This window comes from Heterodontus francisci, chromosome 30 (genome assembly GCF_036365525.1).
Source record: "Heterodontus francisci isolate sHetFra1 chromosome 30, sHetFra1.hap1, whole genome shotgun sequence".
NCBI classification, from domain to species: Eukaryota; Metazoa; Chordata; class Chondrichthyes; order Heterodontiformes; family Heterodontidae; genus Heterodontus; species Heterodontus francisci.
The window spans coordinates 42,836,315-42,855,103 of record NC_090400.1 but is presented as its reverse complement, the minus strand read 5'-3'; the positions used below and the strand labels follow the sequence as shown (position 1 = coordinate 42,855,103).

The 18,789-nt window shown below is 41.4% G+C and overlaps 1 protein-coding gene across 3 annotated transcripts in view; it reads right to left on the bottom strand.

Moving 5' to 3' along the window:
• ssh2a (slingshot protein phosphatase 2a) overlaps window positions 1-18,789 on the bottom strand; it is a 175,127-nt gene that overhangs the window by 61,300 nt on the left and 95,038 nt on the right. The gene's annotated exons all lie outside the window — the stretch shown is intronic.

Below are 18,789 nucleotides of genomic sequence, written 5' to 3'. Positions count from 1 at the left end.
AAACTTGAGACTCTGGAAAGAATTTCACTGGAGCAGAGAAAGCCAAGAAAATATTTAAAAGATTTTAAAAATATTTAACAGGTTTTTGATGGATTGGAGGTTGAGGAATCAGCAACAAGGGATCATAAATTCAAGTAAGAGTGAAGAGGGAAGTTGGAAGAAATTTTCTTTATGCAGAAAGCATGAAATGCTTTGCCACAGGGAGCAGTTGAGTCAAAGATCATTATGTATTTTAAGGGAAGAGTAGATAATGACGTATGGCTTTGGGGAGAAAGCAGGGCAGGGTGATTAGGTTTGGAGTGCTCTAGCAAAGAGCTGACATGGACAAGATATGCCAAATGGGCGCCTCCTTATAAGGTTGTACAAATCTCCAGGCTTGTCTAGGAGTATGATTATACTGCATTCTAGCTTGTAATAACCAATAAAGTGGATGAAAGAAGCAAAGACTGCTTTTACACCTCCATTTCTGCATCAATAGTAATGGCTTCAGAAGTGTGGCACAAAGTGGTAGCAAGGGTGGCATTCGCACTCCCAAAGACAATACAACTGCTTTCATACTGGTTTAGTTTTACCAGGTCCAAACTAATGACAACACAAAAGTAAACGTGCTGAATTTGCGAAGGCCACTGACATGCCATTTTCTGCTGCTGTGATCGCTTTCTGTCTAATAAATTAGTTGGAAGAGAGATGCAAATATACAGTTGGAATTTAGTACAACATTTGTCTCATGATTTGTGACACTGATGTTACACATGTTGGGCTGGATATCAGTTCATATTTATACTATTGAATGTTTCTTCTTCCACCTGTTCACTCCATTCTGACACATAGGCAGGCTTTTCTTCAAACTATAAAGCAAATACATGAACATTTTATTCTTGTTGACCAACTCATTTAAAATTGCAATGTCTGTCAGGATATCAGCCTTCATTTAGAGCATTTCGGTTTTCAAAAGGTCTTGGTTATTTAAAAAAAAAAATAAGTATGGGAACAATCACCAAGAAAAAAAGGGAAGTTCATAGCTCAGAAACACAACTTCTTAAAAACACCTCAGTCACAGTTTCCGATGCTCATTGTGCAAAACTTCTTCCTCATGTTTACAAGTATCTGGTTTTAAAGGCTTTCATACTGTTCGTAACCAGATGATTTGGAGTTCAATTTGCACAGAAGAAAAGGTACTCTCTTTATCTGACCTGCTGGTCCAGCTCAAAAAAAAACTGTGGTTAAAGTGAACAAAGCAAATAACTGCAGTGCTTGCCACTTAAAAAAAGTGCATTCTGCTTAGTGTCTCTCCTTTCTGGTCCTCATTTCTGAAATGGAGAACCAACAATTCAATTTGTGGTACATAAAAGGTTTACCTAATCAGCAATCTACAATCGCAGTGAACCTGCTCAACAAGAAAGCAAATTGCTCTGGTTCTGTCTCACAGCACTAATGAAAATCACTGGTTTTAATTGTAATTAATTTACTGCTCTGTTAAGTGTACCTATTCAATCACTTGCTTTTATTTTAAAATTTTAAAGAAAATATCATTGCACAGCAGTTTGCCAATGCCAATTCTGCTCTAAGGAACTATTATTAACAGTTTCACAATCAGGCTTTCAGACAACAATACCATTCCAAGAATAAATGAGAGCAGCCTCTTGAATCTTAGTGAAACACCCTCATTCATCCCATTCAGAAGCTGACATTAGGGAAACCACTGGCAAAAGGAGAAGGAAATTTAAAACACTTTCTCAGAGGGTTATTAAATTTACAAACTAAAATTACCACTGCTTTATAGATTGAAGTAAATAATTCTCGAAAAAGTTTCTGAAGCGAAAGTTTTGAACCCAGTTTTAGATGGCAGAAATAGAAAGTGTAAGGAGTATATACAAATGAAAGAGGTTTATAAAAGATTATCAAGAAAATAAAGGCAAATCAGGAAAAAGCACATTTTCAACAGGTATTAGGGAAGCTTCTTTATTGAAATAATCTAATACCAAGTGAGAGGCAAGGCATTTGGAGTTATGCAAAATATAAATCCAATTACAATACAATGGGACTGTTAACATGCTAGAGGGCATGGGGTTCGATGTTCAAATGGCCTTTTTTTCTTCCATGACTTTTCTTTCAATTTTTTTAGTTTGATTGGCTAAATAGCCACTCAACTAGCAAAGTATTTCTGGTAGAAAAGCCTTTTAGTTGAATTCACTCTCTGTAAAACACAGCAGTGCCATTTAGATATTTTTCCACAGTAGGTTCAGAAATAAATCTGAGCCTTTCTTCTGATTTCTGTTCTCCCCAACCATATTTGTGTACCTCTAATAGGGATCATATTACTAAAAACACAGAAATGCGACGCAGACAAGGATAGAAATTGAGGCAAAGTAGGGAAAATTCAAATCACAAAGTAGACAGACAGAACAAAAAGCACAGAAAGGAGGGCACACTTCATATAATTCATTGTATAAATTTGGCGTGGTCTAGTCTCTCTCAGACCAGAAGGGTCTCAGCTTTAGTCCCCCCACTCATAGTATAGTAGAAGTGCTATTAGCAGGCATAATGCAGAGTCAGTATATGCACAGATCAATCATCATAGGCATGAAGACAGCAAAAAATTTAAAGTCACACAGTAAAAGAGCTAAACAAGCTGCAAGCTGTGCAGAGATATTATTCATATTTACTTGAATACCCATCAATCTCATCGAGACAGGATGTGCGTAAATGCCTGATCTTAGATTGTAGATCACTCCTGGCTTTCAATGTTTCTCACAGCAGCAGTTTACTAAACATCTGCTGCAACACCATCATCAAATGCAGAGCCAAGACTGTCAGTCTGCAGGGCATCACCCTGGCCAAGGAGCCCCTCAACTGGTTGTGGGGGGGTTAAATTGCATGTGTCAGATTTGGAGCTTGTACTGTTTAATTAAACCTCTACAGTTACTTGATACATTATGACATTTATGCAAGAGGGTTAAAAGTGCAACATTGCTATTAGAGATTTTGAAAGAAATAATCTATCCTTCGCTACAAGAAATTATAGCTGAAGCTAGTCAACTACAGCCGGCACAAAAGCTGCACATCAGATGATCAGAAACAAACAGCTCCACTCCTTAAATGCTGGTTATTTTAGTAGCTTACACATAGGGACACAGATTTTTATAGAACATGTTCCCATTTATCATGCCCTATTTAACTAATGCCAACTGTATAGGCCATTTATGTGCAAGCAGGATGACTAAAATTTCAAACCTCACACCATTCAGCACAGAAGGGGATTCAGGTCAGCTTGCTAGCATCTATACATATCCACCAAGGCCAGACTGGCTATATATAGCACACTATGTCTCGAATTTTATAGCCATACAGCTGCGCTCTCCACTTTCCTTGACTGGTAGAAACAGCCTCAAACCTACAGGGTAACTTGTACCAGGAACAATAATGAAACAAAACTCTTGACATTTTCTGATACAATGATGGCTCTCCACAGTTTATGTTAACTCATTAATCTCTTTCCACCATTATGATTTTCCAGGAACCTGATATGGCAGTATTACAAGATATGCCACTCCCAGTTCAGAAACTGGCAAACCTTCAAAAGCACTGAGTGAATAAGGCTGGTACTGCAGTCCTGTTTCCGCCCTAAACAAGAATGAGAGATCTACAATTTTCATTAGAATATTTATAGGCATGTCCTCTATAATTACATGCTACAAAAGGATTATTTCAGAAAATTCTGGATACACGTTTACCCAGCTCAACACCCCACTGCTTTCCTTAAATCACACATTTATACTGGGTATGGGTGCAATCAGCTCTGCAGAAGCACTAATGACTATTCATGTGTGGATCCAGACTTGTGTTGGCAGACCGTTCCACTGTTTCTTATTGTGGATGGGTGGGTGCAACACCTATAATCGATCTAGTGTCCTCAAACCTGCGCAACTGCCAACAGGGGTCACTCAATTATGATCAGGAACAAAACACATGACTGATTTTCTACCCCCCTCCCCCCCCCCCGCCCACTGTCAAAGGCCTTTTTTTGGTGATAACATACAAAATGAATGGAATGTAATTTTAAATATCTCTTCTCCCTTATATAGTGGAAGGAAAGTGCCTATAATTAGCAAGCATAATGCAGAGTCAGTACATGTACAGTGCAGTCATCATAGGCAGAGAGAGTACAGGAATGAAAGTCACAAAGTAAAAGAGCTAAACAAGCTTAAAGTTGTGCAGAGATACCATTCATATTTACTGGACTACCATTTAATCTCGCATGGCATTGCTCATAGAAAGAAAAATGGAGTTGGAATAATTTGTCATATATGTCCTTGCGTTTTACACAAAAAAGACATACTGAAATTGATTTTGCTTGTGACATTAAAATCAGTCAAATCTAGCCCCTGTATTTGGCGATCAGTACTTAGTAATAGCTTCCAACTCTGTGCCAGATTTAGGAAGACTAGTAAGCACAAAACTAGTGAAAAAGATCAGACTGAATGTTCTTTATATAATATATGGCAACATAATGTGGGCGGCACAGTGGTTAGCACTGCAGCCTCACAGCTCCAGTGACCCGGGTTCAGTTCTGGGTACTGCCTGTGCGGAGTTTGCAAGTTCTCCCTGTGACGCGTGGGTTTTCGCCGGGTGCTCCGGTTTCCTCCCACAGCCAAAGACTTGCAGGTTGTTAGGTAAATTGGCCATTGTAAATTGCCCCAAGTGTAGGCAGGTGGTAGGAGAATGGTGGGGATGTGGTAGGGAATATGGGATTAATGTAGGATTAGTATAAATGGGTGGTTGTTGGTCAGCACAGACTCTGTGGGCTGAAGGGCCTGTTTCAGTGCTGTATCTCCAAATAAAAATATAAATAAATAAATATTTCTAATGGTCAATTGTTCAACTTTCCAGCAACCTCACTGGTGACATTCATAGCTACCCATTGACCAACTTAAGTGACTTGATTTGATGTACATATTTTTAAAATCCTACTAAAAATAACAAACTTTTAGGTCTTTCAGGCATGCTAACTGAAATAATTTTAAAAAGCATATTCATAAGATAAAACCATTGCCATTATTTACAATCTGAACAAAATAAGAATATGAAATATAGAATCAAAAACAACACACCAGAAAATATAGTATTAAAAGAAATTGACTTTCTCAGTACAATAGGATCAAAGCTTTATCAAAGTTCACTTATTGACTCAATACTTTTTGTTTGGGTTACTTTTCAGACCTAGTGGTACTTAAATCTAGTGAACTTCCCCATTATGGAGAAAGCTTTACGCAAAACACAAATTCTGCTCAGATTTGACACCTCAGCACCCTACCACATAACCATATGACTGTCAAATTGCAGAACTGAATTTGCAGGTTTCTATCCAAAATAAACCATACAAAAAATAAATGTAAATCAAGAGGGATTTGAATGAGGCATTGGCATTTTTTTTTGTTTCACTTCTGCTACTCCACTCTGATTTAAATACTAATGAGATACGTAACAGGTGCTTAATGTGCACTCTCTGGGTTTTTCCATCTTAAATATTAATTGGATCTTTGTAAAGAATTTCATTTTTAAAATCCCCAAAATATACTGAAATATTCTGATACAGATGTGGAAACACTCACTGTAAAACAAATCACTGAATATTGAACAAAGCCTTCAATCTCACTGAATGACAGCACTGATTTTTAGACATTTATGAAACTAGTCTAAGGTCACAAGGTGCCGACGAGATTTGCTGAAGCAGAGCACTCACTTTTGATGCATTAAAATCCTTAATTAGCTCTCCTAGCACAGTACCGCACTACTAAATGAACATTTATGCAAAGTGGATTTACTACAAGTGAGAGCATTTATCGGTTTTCTAACATTTATTAACATAGCACAGTATTTACTCAAACATCATTTTCCATTTTCAGAGCAAAAATAAAGTAGTTTAACTGCACTCCAATGAATGGATGCTATCAAAAAATTAAGCTAAATGGCTAATGACTGGTGTAGCATGAAATCATACTGATGTGGAAGATCCTAGGTTCAAATGCTTCTGTGTGCAGTTAGTAGATCTCAGACAACAGCACAAATGAAGGCAACAGGTTGAACACCTTGGACTGGGTTGGGGAGGGAGACAGCTGGGGGCACATGACTAGGTTTCCTGCCTTCATGATGCATCTAACCCAGACAATCCTTAACCTGTTTAGAGGAAAGAAAAGGCATCCCCCAGCACTGAAAGAAATTCTCACCATTGGTGACTACAAAAACAAATTGAAAATAGAAGTAACTGAATGCAAGTTTGTGTGGAAAGTTCAAAACTAGACCCCGCAAAATAAAGTGCAGAGACTGGTTTTGATTATTTTGGTACTAGAGTTCAAAAGCTTGATTTTTGTTTTCCTACTCATTTGAATAACACAACAATTTGATTACAGAACACTGCTACCATTTTTGAAAAATCAAATCATTACAGTTTTGTGAGCACTTTCTAAAAACACTAATACTATAAAAAGAATTGCTATTGGCATCATTTGTGGAATGAACTCCATTCCTTCCTTGCATGAATTAATTTCCTATTTTTGATTTCCCAAGTGCACATTTAGACTTTACAACTGCACCTAAAGTGAATGTGATCCAGTAATGTAAAAGGGTATTTCTCTATAATTCAAGATGTTCACATTTGTAGGTAGGTTTATGTAGCAAACAGCTCTGTGATGCAAGTCATTTCCATCCCTTACCAGCATGGAGAGCTGCACCGCTTTCTACAAATGAACTGTGGTCTGAAATAGGTGCTCAAACTAGATATGTTACTAAAATATGTTGTCAACAGCTCATTTCAAAAGAAAATTAAGAACTGCAACAAGTACAAGCATTTCTAAGACAGTTCAAACCTGCAGGGCAGGTTGAGAAAGTAGCTAAAAATGCTTACTGGATTCTGATACAAACAGAAGCATAAAGTACAAAAGCAAGGGAGTAATGATAAACTGTGCTAAAACTCTGGTCCAGCCTCAACTGGAGTATTGCATCCAATTCTGGGCACCGCACTTTAGGAAGGATGCAAAGGCTTTAATGGGGTTGCAGAAAAGATTTACAAGTATGGTTCAAGGGGGGAGGGATTTCAGTTATGTGGATAGATTGGAGAAGCTGGGGTTGTCCTCCTTAGAGGAGGTTATTACAGAAAGGACATAATTGCTCTGGAGAGAGTACAGAGGAGATTTACAAGAATGTTACCAGGGCTTGAAAGTCGCAGCAATGAGGAAAGATTGGATAAGCTAGAGTTGTATTCCCTAGAACAGAGGAGGCTGAGGGGTGACTTAATTGAGGTGTACAAAATTATGTGGGGCCTAGATAGAGTAGACAGGAAGGACCTGTTTCCACTAGCGGGGAGGTCAGTTATGAGGGGGCACAGATTTAAGGTGATTGGTAGAAGGATTAGAGGGGACATGAGGAAAAAACCTCTTCACCCAGAGGGTGGTGGGTGTCTGGAATTCACTGCCAGGAAGTGGTGGAGGCAGAAATCCTCAATTATTTCAAAAGGTACCTGGACATGCACCTGAAGTGTTGTAACTTGCAAGGCTATGGACCAGGTGCTGCAAGATGGGATTAGATTGGGCGGCTTGTATGTTCGGCTGGCATGGACACAATGGGCTGAATGGCCTCCTTCTGTGCGGTAATTTTTCTATGGTTCTACAGTTGAGAGGAGATTTAAGAGAGGTGTTTAAAATCACAAAGGGTCTAAACAAATTAGAGAGAAAATGTTCCCACTGACGAAAGGGTCAAGAACCAGAGGACATGGAAGTGGACACAGATATAAGGTGATTGGCAAAGAACCAACAATGAAATCAGTAAAGACTTTTTCTGCACAGCGAATGGTTAGGTTCTAGAATGCACTACCCAAGAGTGCGGCAGAGGCAGATTCAATTGGGGCTTCAAAAGGGACTTGGATAAGCACCTGATATGCAGGGCTACGGGGAAAGGGCAGGTGAGTGGGCCTAACAGAGTTGGAGCCAGTACAGACACGATGGGCCGAATGGCCTCCTTCTGTGCCGTAATCATTCTGATTCTATGAGTTCGCCTAACTCCTTTTTTGGTTACTGTAATTCTTGCTGCTTTTTACAAGTGAGTCAACAAACAAAAGAACTGTGAACATTGCTCATAGGTTCCACCTGTTCATATGTTTAAAGTAAAACAGTTACGTCAAATATGAGTCAGGTGCTCTGTGAAAGACTGTGGGAAAGCACTAAAACAGCTGTGGAGTCCAGCTTGTCCTGACTAAGGAAAACAATAACTCAGCTCCACTCAGACAAAATATATATTTGGTTTCATGTCACAAGTGGGAGGAGAGAGAAGAACCATGTTATTTTAGCAATGCCAGGAAGAATTCTATTTTTCATTGAAAAGCACAGCTGGAAAAAGTATTGCTGAATAAGCCACTAGTGACCAATAGCTTTACTATCAATAACTGAAGAGGTGCCTGATAGGATTTTGAATTTATACAGCTCATAAGCAACAATGCCTCAAGTGAACTATGGTAAACTTTGTGAACAGAAATGAAAACATCACATAGTATAAATGGAGCAGGTTCCACAGCACAGTAGGCAAAGCACTGTAGCTCTCATATTATGATATCACCAACATAAAGGGGACAAAAATGTAAGCTGGGGAAAAGAGGTGCAATTCATGTGGTAATGCCAGTTTTATTATGGACTAAGATTGGAAATTTGTTGCAACTCAGATGCTGAGGACATTTTGTTCAGCAACAACTTATACAAGACCTAAATATAAAATATTTTGGCGATATTAAAATGTACAATGGGTCATGGGTGGCTCAAGAATCTACTTGTCAATCAACAAGCTAATGCTCTCCATATTAAAGTTAATTTAGAACCAGGATCAGTAAACATGCCAGCAATTAAGTTTAATTAATTTTCAACCACATATGCAAAAAACCAAACTATGCATTTCCACTGCACAATATTATGGCCAAGGAGGAAATTAAGTGATTTATTTGGATCCAAATACAAGTAGAAGCAGTTTTGTAATTGTCTTAACTGCTTCTAATGTGGAATCTGCCATGGCACCTGCTTCATTTATATGGTGGACTGGATTCCATAAAGATGAAAAGGCTGTGCATAGATGAAAGTCATTTATTTGAGATTTAATTTCTGGTTAGAAACATCGAAACATAGGAGCAGGAGTAGGCCATTCGGCCCTTTGAGCCTGCTCCGCCAATCAATATGATCATGGCTGATCATCCAAACTCATTAACCTGTTCCCGCTTTCTCCCCGCATCCCTTGATCCCATTAGCCTTAGAACTATATCTAACTCTTTCTTGAATATATCTAATGATTTGGCCTCAACTGTTTTCCATGGTAGAGAATTCCACAGGTTCACCACTCTGGGTGAAAAATCCCTCCTCATCTCAGTCCTAAATGGCTTACCCCTTAACCTTAGACTGTGACCCCTGGTCACTGGACTGTGGTCCTGGACTCCCCTGCCATTGGGAACATCCTTCCTGCATCTAGTCTGTCCAGTCCTCTTAGAATTTTGTAGGTTTCTATGAAATCCCCTCTCATTCTTCTAAACTCTAGCGAATACAAGCCTAATCGACCCAATCTTTCTTCATACTTCAGTCCTGCCATCCCAGAATGTGTCTGGTGAACCTTTGCTGCACTCCCTCCACAGCAAGAACATCCTTCCTCAGATAAGGAGACCAAAACTGCACACAATACTCCAGATGTGGTCTCGCCTTGTATAATCGTTGCAAGACATCCTAGCTCCTGTACTCGAATCCTCTCGCTATGAAGGCCAACATACCATTTGCCTTCTTAACTGCCTGCTGCACCTGCATGCTTACTTTCAGCGACTGGTGCACAAGGATACCCAGGTCTTGCTGCACCTCCCCCTTTCCCAATCTATCGCCGTTCAGATAAGAATCTGCCTTTCTGTTTTTGCCAAAGTGGATAACCTCACATTTATCCACATTATACTGCATCTGCCATGCATTTGCCCACTGACTTAACCTGTCCAAATCACACTGGAGCTACTCTGCATCCTCCTCACAGCTCCCACTCAGCTTTGTGTTGTCTGCAAACTTGGATATATTACATTTAATTCCCTTATCTATATTAATATATACTGTGAATAGCTGGGGTCCAAGCACTGATCCCTGCAGTACCCCACTAGTTATCTGATCTTTTCTGATGACTCCCTGGCAACTGGAAAATTACATCGTTAGCCTGCATGGACAGACAGCATGTTCAGGTTGCCTATGACTGGAAAACAAATGTTAACTGCAACAGCATATACATTGATGCATTGCCATTCACCGCCACCTGCAAGAAACCAGATAAAACCACCTCTCAGATGTTGGAAGTCCCCAGAGATAGTTGTGTCACTTTAATTATTTTACCACTGCAGAAGCTTCAGTCTGTAATGCGATAAACATGGAACTGTACAAAACTTCGGCAGTGAAAGATGCTTATTCCTTTTGCACCCCGATACTGTGGCAACCCCACTGCAAAGTAAATAAGAGTGCTGCTACCTCTGGAGGTTCCAATACCCATTAAATCTATTATAAAAGCCAATTTAAAAGTGTTGCCAGCATCACCCGCTCCCTGAGTCTTGCACAGTGGGTAGTAACCGCAAGTAAATATATTGGATTCACTAAGGCTGGCAACTGGAAGAATGCAACTTGAAAAACTGATCTTCCAACAATAGCAAATCCAAGCTTAGAGATTGCTGCATGAAACCCAGAGTTTGGGAGCTGATTCACTAGCACTAGAAATAAGAAAGCAGCACTAAAAAGGGTACTACTGCAAATGCCGCAGCACCAGTGAGACGGAGTGCCACTGAGAGTATACCAACAAGTTGGCAACAGTTTTTCCCATTAGCCCGCATAGACCTTCTTCGGCCATTGAAGAGGTCTAATGTCCAGTAAATAAATTCACAGTTCGCAACCTGGAAACTTGAGTTTGCACAGTTGTTTTTGTATTGTTCCAATGCTTTGGAATCTGCTCCATAGAACTAATAGGATGGATTTCACAGCACCGAGACCATCGCTTTAAGAAGTTGTTCTTCAATGCAACAAAAACATGAAAATAGTTAGCTGGAGGAGTTCTAAAGTGTGAGGCAGCTAAATTATGGGATATTAATAAAAATTTTAATTCAGCTGTTTCATTCTGTTAGGCTCAATTAATATCAGTTTGGCTGAATTGGAAACATTCCTGCCTCCAAGTCAGACAGGTTGTGGATTCAATTCCAATTATGGACATGAGCACACAATCTAGGGAGACCCACAATGCAATATTGAGGAAGCATGGAAATATTGTCTTTTGGAAGAGACATGAAACCAAGCCCTCATCTACCTACTTGGGTAAATGTAAAATATTCTAAGAGAAGGGATTTTTCCTGATGCCCTAGCCAACATTCTACCCTCAACCAATACCACCAAAAACACATTATCTGACCATTCCTTCAATTGCTGTTCATGGGACCTTGCTCTGGGTAACTTGGCTGCCACAATACCCAAAATAACATCTATGACTACGACCAATGGATTATCTTTGAAGCACAAAGTCCTTTAGAACATGCTGAGAATGTGATCAGTTCTATATAAAGGCAGGTTCTTTGTTTATCACTCAAACCCAAGGATGCAACTTGTAACTTTATGTTTAGTTCAGTTCACTGACACTGTTTGGCTCAGTAAATCCTCCTAGCCAGTTTCCCAATTAAAAATCAGCATGAACTGTGCAAGCAAAAACAGATATAATCTGTATAATCAGAAAGGGGTAAAAAGCCTATTTTATTAAAGCAGTCATAATGATTAAAAACAGACTATAATAACTGTGGAGTCTACTTTGTTTAAAAGCTGCCAGCACAATTAAAGTTTTTTTTCTACCAATCCTAATCTATTGCATTCTCAACCTTTCTGCAGACTTTGACACAGTTGACACACATCATCATCCTCCAACCCCTCTCCACTGTCATCCAGCTGGATGGGACTGCACTCACCTGGTTCTATTCTTACCTATCTAATCGTAACCACCTGCAATAATATAATAAAAGCAAAATACTGCAGATGCTGGAAATCTGAAATAAAAACAAGAAATGCTGGAAATACTCAGCAGGTCTGGCAGCATCTGTGGAGAGAAAAGCAGAGTTAACGTTTCAGGTCAGTGACCCTTCTTCAAAACTCAGGTCAGTTCTGAAGAAGGGTCACTGACCTGAAACATTAACTCTGCTTCTCTCTCCACAGATGCTGCCAGAACTGCTGACTATTTCGAGCATTTCTGTTTTTAGATCACCTGCAATGGCAGCTCTACTTTCTCCTATACGCTGCCTCTGGCGCCTCCCAGGGATTTATTCTTGTCCCCCTATTTATCATCTGCATGCTGTCCCTCAGCAACATCATCAGTTTTCACATGCACACTGATGACCCTGAGATCTACCTCACCACCACCACCTCTCTCCGCTCCACCACTGTTGCCAAATTGACAGATTGCTGGGCCAACATCCAGTACTGGATGAGTAGAAATTTCCTCAAATACTGGAAAGACCAAAGCCACTGTCTTCGGACCCCACCACAAATTCCATTTCCTAGCCACCAACTCCAGCCCTCTCCTTGGGAATTGTCTGCAGCCTCAGTGTCATAATTGATCTCAAGTTAAACTTCCGACCACATGCCCGTGACATCACTAAGAATGCCTATTTCCACCTCTGTAACACTGCCTTCCTCAGCTCATCAGCTGCTGAAACCTGCACATTACCTACAGACTTGACTATTTCATCTGGCCAGCCTCCCACGTTTATCCCCTTGTAAACTTGAGGTCATCCAAAGCTCTGCTGCCCGTGTGCTAACTCGCATTAAGTTCCATTCATCCATCACCCCTGTGTTCGCTGACCTACACTGGGTTCTGGTTGAGCAATACCACGATTTTAAAATTCTCATCCTTGTTTTGAAATCCCTCCATGGCCACACCCCTCTCTATTTCTATTCCCCTCCAGCCCCACAAAGATATCTGCGCTCATCTAATTCTGGCCTCTTAAGCAACCCCAATTTTAATTGCTCCACAATTTGGGGCTGTGCCTTCAGCTGCCGAGGCCTTAAAGTCTGGAATTGCCTTCATATACCTCTCCATTTCTCATTCCTTCTTTAAGACACACCTAAAAATCCACCTCTGACCAAGCTTTTGGCCATCAGCTCTAATACTGTCTTGTGTGGCTCAGTGTCAAATTTTACTTTATAACACTCCTGAGAAGTACCTTGGGACATTTTACGTTAAATGCACAGTTTCAATCCCAGTCTTAAAGGGAAAAAAGATTTTTAAAACAACAAGCTCAAGAGTGAGACAAGTTTTTGAGGTTTATCTGACACCCCTCCCAGAAGCCCAGTTATTTCAATGTATGAAACAAATGAAGAGATTCTTAGCCATTTTCAATATAATTAAAATCTTTAAACTCATAACCTGCACCAACAATTTTCTTCCAAGTACATGCTCTTCTCAAATCACCAGATACAGACCACCTTCCTCGTGCATGCCAACTAGCTTGCTTTGCAATAGTATTAGCAAAGGCCTAGTAGCAGATCGGACACAATTTGCTGAAAACGTAGGGAAGACAGTGGCGTAGTGGTATTGTCACTGGACTAGTAACCCAGAGACCCAGGGTATTGCTCTGGGGACGTGGGTTCAAATCCCACCACAGCAGAAGGTGGAATTTGAATTCAATTAATAAATCTGGAATTAAAAAGCTAGTCTAATGATGGCCATGAATCCATTGTCGACTGTTGGAAAAACCCATCTGGTTCACTATTGTCCTTTAGGGAAGGAAATCTGCTGTCCTTACCTGGTCTCGCCTACATGTGACTCCAGACCCACAGCAATGTGGTTGACTCTTACATGCCCTCTTAAATGACCTAGCAAGCCACTCAGTTGTATCTAACTGCTACGAAGTCAATAAAAAGGAATGAAACCTGACAGACCACCCAGCATCAACCTAGGCACCGGAAATGACAATGGCAAACCCAGCCCTGTCGACCCTGCAAAGTCCTCCTTACTAACATCTGAGAGCTTGTGTCAAAGTTGGGAGAGCTGTCCCACAGACTAGTCAAGCAACAGCCTGACACAGTCATACTCACAGAATCATACCTGACAGGCAACATCCCAGACACTGCCATCACCATCCCCGGTTATGTCCTGTCCCATCGGCAGGACAGACCCCGCATAGGTGGTGGCACAGTGGTATACAGTAGGGAGGGAGTTGCCCTGGGAGTCCTCAACATCGACTCCGGACCCCATGAAGTCTCATGGCATCAGGTCAAACATGGACAAGGAAACCTCCTGCTGATTACCACCTACCGCCCTCAATATAATTAAAATCCTTAAACTCATAAACTGCACCAACCATTTTCTTCCAAGTACATGCTCTTCTCAAATCACCAGATACAGACCACCTGATGAGTCAGTACTCCGCCATGTTGAACAGCACTTGGAGGAAGCACTAAGGGTGGCAAGGGCACAGAATGTACTCTGGGTGGGGGACTTCAATGTCCATCACCAAGAGTGGATCGGTAGTACCACTACTGAGCAAGCTGGCCGAGTCCTAAAGGACATAGCTGCTAGACTGAACGCGGCAGGGAGTGAGGAAACCAACAAGAGGGGAAAACATACTTAACCTCGTCCTCACCAATCTGCCTGCCGCAGATGCATCTATCTATGACAGTATTGGTAGGAGCGACCACTGCACAGTCGTTGTGGAAACGAAGTCCTGCCTTCACATTGAGGATACCCACGTTTGTGTTGTGTGGCACTACCATTGCGCTAAATGGGATAGATTTTGAACAGATCTAGCAAAGCAAAACTGGGCATCCATGAGGCGCTGTGGGCCATCAGCAGCAGCAGAATTGTACTCAACCACAATCTGTAACCTCATGGCCCGGCACATCCCCCACTCTACCATTACCATCAAGCCAGGAGACCAACCCTGGTTCAATGAAGAGTGCAGGAGGACATGCCAGGAGCAGCACCAGGAATACCTCAAAATGAGGTGTCAACCTGGTGAAGCTACAACACAGGACTATCTGTGTGCCAAACTGCGTAAGCAGCATGCGATAGAGAGATCCCACAACCAACGGATCAGATCTAAGCTGTGCAGCCCTGCCACATCCAGCTGTGAATGGTGGTGGACAATTAAATAACCAACTGGAGGTGGTGGCTCCACAAATATCCCCATCCTCAATGATGGGGGAGCCCAGCACATCAGTGCAAAAGATAAGGCTGAAGCATCTGCAACAATCTTGAGCCACAAGTGCCGAATTGATGATCCATCTCGGCCTCCTACTGAAATCCCCAGCATTACAGATGCCAGACTTCAGCCAATTCGATTCACTCCGCGTGATATCAAGAAATGACTGAAGGCACAGGATACTGCAAAGGCTATGGGCCCTGACAATATTCAGACAACAGTACTGTACACCTGTGCTCCAGAACTTGCCACACCCCTAGTCAAGCTGTTTCAGTACAGCTACAATACTGGCATCTACCCTGCAATGTGGAAAATTGCCCAGTTATGTCCTATACACAAAAACAGGACAGGTCCAACCTGACCAATTACCGCCCCATCAGCCTACTCTCAATCATCAGTAAAGTGATGGAAGGTGTCATCAACAGTGCCATCAAGCAGCACTTGCTTAGCAATAACCTGCTCAGTGACATTTAGTTTGGGTTCCGCCAGGGCCACTCAGCTCCTGACCTCATTACAGCCTTGGTTCAAATGTGGAAAAGAGAGCTGAACTCAAGAGGTGAGGTGAGAGTGACTGCCCTTGACATCAAGGCAGCATTTGACATCAAGAAGCCCTAGGAAAACTGAGGTCATTGGAAATCAGGGGGAAAACCCTCCACTGGTTGGAGTCATACCTAGCGCAAAGGAAGATGGGTGTAGTTGTTGGAGGTCAATCATCTGAGCTCCAGGACATCACTGCAGGAGTTCCTCAGGGTAGTGTCCTGGGCCCAACCATCTTCAGCTGCTTCATCAATGACCTTCCTTCAATCATAAGGTCAGAAGTGGGGATGTTCGCTGATGATTGCACAATGTTCAGCACCATTCGTGACTCCTCAGATATTGAAGCAGTCCGTGTAGAAATGCAGCAAGACTTGGACAATATTCAGGCTTGGGCTGATAATTGGTAAGTAACATTCGCGCCACACAAGTGCCAGGCAATGAACATCTCCAACAAGAGAGAATCCAACCATCTCCCTTTGACATTCAATGGCATTACCATCGCTGAATCCCCCACTATTATTGATTATTGACCAGAAACTGAACTGGAATAGCCATATAAATACCGTGGCTACAAGAGCAGGTCAGAGGCTAGGAATCCTGCGGTGAGTAACTCACCTCCTGACACCCCAAAGCCTGTCCACTATCTACAAGGCACAAATCAGCAATGTGATGGAATACTCTCCACTTGCCTGGATGGGTGCAGCTCCAAAAACACTCAAGAAGCTCGACACCATCCAGGACAAAACAGCCCGCTTGATTGGCACCCCATCTACAAACTTGTCCTCCCTCCACCATCGACGCACAGTGGCAGCAGTGTGCACCATCTACAAGATGCACTGCAGCAACGCACCAAGGCCTCTTAGACAGCACCTTCCAAATCCATGACCTCTACCAACTAGAAGGACAAGGGCAGCAAATGCATGGGAACACCACCACCTGCAATTTCCCCGCCAAGTCACACAATGTCCTGACTTAAAACTTTATCGCCGTTCCTTCACTGTCACTGGGTCAAAATCCTAGAACTCCCTTCCTAACAGCATCGTGGGCGTACCTACCGCACAGGGACTGCAGCGGTTCAAGAAGGCAGCTCACCACCACCTTCTCAAGGGCAATTTGGGATGGGCAATAAATCCTGGCCTAGCCAGCGACGCCCACATCCCATGAATAAAAAAAAGTTAAGAAAGGAAGAAGTTAAATGGTTATTTGGAGCTTACTGCTTCACGGTTTTGACACAGATCAAGGCCAGTAACTAGAGACTCAAAACAAAAAGAACTTGAGATTGCAGACATACTAATTCATTTTTGCAAAGTAATCTTACGTAAGCATCAACAGAGTAGCAGTGCTAAGACCTGCGGTGTGAGACTTCCTCCAGTGCAGCATAAAACCAGCCTTAGCTAAAGCCATGTTTATATTGTGCAAGGTTCCATGCTTAAGGCACTAGTTCCCAACATTTTCTTTTTAAAAAAAAGCATTCCAGACACAGGCCGTCCTGAATTGCAGCACATTTCATTCTGGTGGTAGCTGGCCGTACAAAATCTGCACATCAGATGTCATTGCCACTAATGCAGGTCTGAGTAGAATACAAAAGCAGCTTAAATGATGCAAATTGAGACAATCAATATGAAAACAAACTGAAGCACGAGAGCCCCAGAGTGAGCAAGTCAGCCAGAGCGAGCTAAACATAGAAAACGTGTGAGCAGGACAGAGAAAGAGACTTATCCAAAGCACTTTACAGCCAATAAAGTGCTTTTTGAAGTGGTCACTGAAAGTGGCCAACACTATTACCAATTTTCCTGCAAGATCCTAATAACTGTAAGCTAATGACCAGATAATTTCTTTAATATTGTTGACTGTGGGATAAATATTGGTCAGGACACAGAGAATAAACTCTCCTGTTTTTCGTCACAAGCTGCCAAAACCTTGCAGCTCCAACAGAAAAGAAGCCCCTCAAACTACACTGAAGTATCAGCCTAGATTATGTACTTAAGAGATGAAGTCTGCCTGAACCCATGACCTTCTGTCTCAGAGGCAAGATTGCTATGACTGAGGCAAGACCAACACCTAAAATACAAAAAGATCAGGTAAAAGTCTAATGAATTTCAGCTGAAGTTTGGATCAAGAAGAAGGGTCACTGATCTGAAACGTTAACTCTGCTTCTCTTTTCACAGATGCTGCCAGACCTGCTGAGTGGTTCCAGCATTTCTTGTTTTTACTTCAGATTTCCAGCATCCACAGTATTTTGCTTTTATTTTAGTACACAAAAGCTGCCTTCCTAGTGACAATAATACTAAAAAATTCTCAGACATCTTTTTGAAGCAGCAGTTAGGAGTTCTCACAATTTTCTGACCATATTCATCCCTCAACCACAAAAAAATTAGGTGTTCATTGAGGTTTTTCTTTTCATTATTTGTAGGACCTTGCGGCACACAAATTGGCCAACATCTACAAAGTTAGTGGCTTCTCAAGTAATTAACTGGTTGCGAAAGTTTTGGGGAAATTTTAAGGATTTGAAAGACATTATTATGTAAATGCTATCCTTGTTACTCAACATTCACTTTAGTTTCAGATGATAAAATGATTGAATTCTGAATACCAAAATTTCTACTGCAGCTTCAAAACAGGAGGCATATACATGCAAGACTGATTACAAAGTTAGTGGTGGGGGTGGGGGAAAGAGAAATGTTTCCTCACAGCCAGGAAAAGGAAGGGCCATTCCTTCATCACTTAAGTGCTCTTCCGGGCAGATCAATCAAGAAGTGGCATTAATGCCAATTGTACAATTTCTACACAAATTGCAACAGCAGGACAGCATTTTGGAAAAGACATTCCATAATTCATTAATATTTCATATATTACTTAAGTGAAAATACATCGATATGATGGCAACGATTACGGCAAGCGTGGGACGTGTTGAAGAACACAAGTTCAATGCTGTAAATAACCCACCTCAGAAGGCATTTTAAAAAGGTGTGTAAAAGGAATAAATTACTAGACACTCTATACAGCCAGTGCACACTGTTGAAATTATTGTA